This window comes from Lepidochelys kempii, chromosome 3 (assembly GCF_965140285.1).
Source record: "Lepidochelys kempii isolate rLepKem1 chromosome 3, rLepKem1.hap1, whole genome shotgun sequence".
Classification (NCBI taxonomy): domain Eukaryota; kingdom Metazoa; phylum Chordata; order Testudines; family Cheloniidae; genus Lepidochelys; species Lepidochelys kempii.
This window is the reverse complement of record NC_136382.1, coordinates 108,956,881-108,959,559: the sequence shown is the minus strand read 5'-3', so window position 1 is coordinate 108,959,559 and position 2,679 is coordinate 108,956,881.

The following is a 2,679-nucleotide window of genomic DNA, read 5'->3' as shown; positions in this document are numbered from 1 at the left end:
TTCCCAGTTAAATCATCCCAGCCAGGGCTTTGTCAAGCCTGACCTTAAAAACCTCTAAGGAAGGAGATTCTACCACCTCCCTAGGTAACGCATTCCAGTGTTTCACCACCCTCTTAGTGAAAAAGTTTTTCCTAATATCCAATCTAAACCTCCCCCACTGCAACTTGAGTTCACTGGTCAGTGCCTCTGTTTCATTTCACTGTCTTTGTCTGTTTTATCTATTTAGTTTGCGAACTCCTTGGGGGACAGGGACTGTCTCTTACTATATGTAAGGAGAGTACATAGTACAACGAAGCCCCAGTGGGGGGCCTCTAGGCTCTTCTGAAATACTAAATAAATAAATGGTACCTACTTCTGAATTCTGCGATTAATATTATGAGACAGATGTTTTCATTGCATCCTACTCCAAGTGTGCATTTTCTGAATGTATTTTACTCTGTAAAAGTTGGCCTGCAGAATGCTTACATTTTGGGTATTTGATGGCTCCCACTGGTCTAATATTCATGTCAATACCACAGTGAGGCGTGTGAGCCAGAGTTTTACTGGCCTTGCAGGTTATTTCTACGAGAATATTTTATAAACTCAGATTTATCGTCTGCTGTACTTATCAGAGAGTGGATGCACTATTAACTCATACACATTGCTTTACTTTGTTCTTTTCCAATGTGAAATAGCCTCATGTATTTTTCTAGTTGTACCTCCTATATTTAATCTCGTTAAGCAGTTTGGGTTGAGACTTTTTAAAAGGAACAGTGCCGGCCTGAACAATGTGCCTTACTCTTGATCTGGAAGTGTATCTCTGGGCTGTAGAGTCATGGCCGTTCAGTCCTTGTTTTCTCTGATGAGAGAGGCAACCAGTGTGGTGCATAGTTTCCAGCTATCTTTATCTAAAATGATCTAATTTGGCTGAGATCACCACTGTACAGAAAGGTAGGAAACTGACATGCATAAGAAAGTTTCACTATAAATGAAATATATATTGGGAAAAGAAGATGAAACACCAAAAGCATAACCACTATATGCACATTTCTACACTCCTCCCCTTCTAAGCATATAATAAATAATAAGTACGTTCAATAGCTAGGTATGTATTGCAGTATTCAGTTCAGAAAGTTGTTAGCCCCTCTGTGGTTGCCAGATTTCATGCTCAGTCAGTCATTGACATAACAGCAACAGCTGCCAGAAGGGATGTGTTGATTAATGCCCATTATGATGGCAATCCTAGTGATAGTTTTTTCTTTACCAGTGTATCTGCTTCATATTCTCCTATAGTAAAATATAATGGGCCAGATCCTTTGCTGGTGTATAGCAGAAGAGCTTCACTGAAGTCAATGCTGGTTTACACACTCTGAACATCTGGCTCTACAGTCTGGCAGCTCTCTTTTCCAGCACTACATCTCACAACATACATAACAGACTGACATACAGTTATTCATTCTTTTTTTCAAGAGGGTTAGGGTACAGGTATGGTCTTAGCAGGGTCATCTTCACTTATTATTTGTTTTGTGACAGTGCCCAGAAGTTCCAGCCAGGATCAGGACCCCATTACGCTAGGTGCTGTACAAACACAAAAGAAGACATTGTTCCTGCCCCAAAGAGTTTACAATATAATTTGGTGCAGGATTCATTTAGAAACCTTCCCTGCAGATTCACTTCAGAAACATGATTGTTACTCTGGCATGACTAATTGTTATCCTAAACGTGTTAAGTCATGTCAATATGGAGAAGACTCAAGCTTCTTGAAAGGGAAAATTGGAGCTCTATAGTTTAGTGTGACGGAAGGAACTTCTCTTCCTCGGGTAGGATGGATACACCGGTTGTCTGAGCTTTGTGATGCTACTAGTATACATACAGAATGTGAAGGATTATAAGTAATAATGACTGCAGGGTTGAGTTCCACAATCTATCACTCAAGAAATGAAAAGGCTGCAGATTTGCAAGCAACAACAAAGAGGGCATCTCGCTTGATGCAATAAGATCTTTGTAATCCATGCCAAATTTAATAGAGAATGGACTAGGCACATGATCTTTTTCTTTCTTTCTTTCTCTCTCTCTTTCAACAGGCAAAGAAAAGCATGCCAGAGTGGAGTTTGTCAAGGGATATGCTGAAATATTAGTTTAAGCCAAGGCTGAAACAGAAGCAAGTGACAAGTTGGATGAAAACTCTGCTATTTCCAGATGGGAGTATTATGCACAAGATTTCATCTTGTGCTGCAAATGTTAATAAGCAGTTAAAGGAGTCAACTTTTCAAGTGATACAGAGTAGGAGACATCAGTTTTCAGAAGGCCTTACCGAATCTCTCCCTCTCTGTCTCCACACTGATGGAAGACTAGAGAAAGATAGTTCTTAATCACTGGATACAGATTAAAGATCCTTGCTTCCTTTAAATAAATCCATTTGGTTAATTAAATGTATCCCAAATGAAGTCTGCAATGCATACTTAAACATTTAAATACCCAAAAGATATTGATATTTGCAGTGTTGTTGTAGCTGTGGTGGATCCAGGATATGAGATAGACAAAGTGGGTGAGGTAATAACTTTTATTGGACCAGCTGCGGTTGGTGAAAGAGACAAGCCTTTGAGATTACGCAGAGTTTCCAGACCTGATGAAGAGCTCTATGTAAGCTCAAAGGCTTGTCTCTTTCACCAACAGAAGCTGGTCCAATAAAATATATTA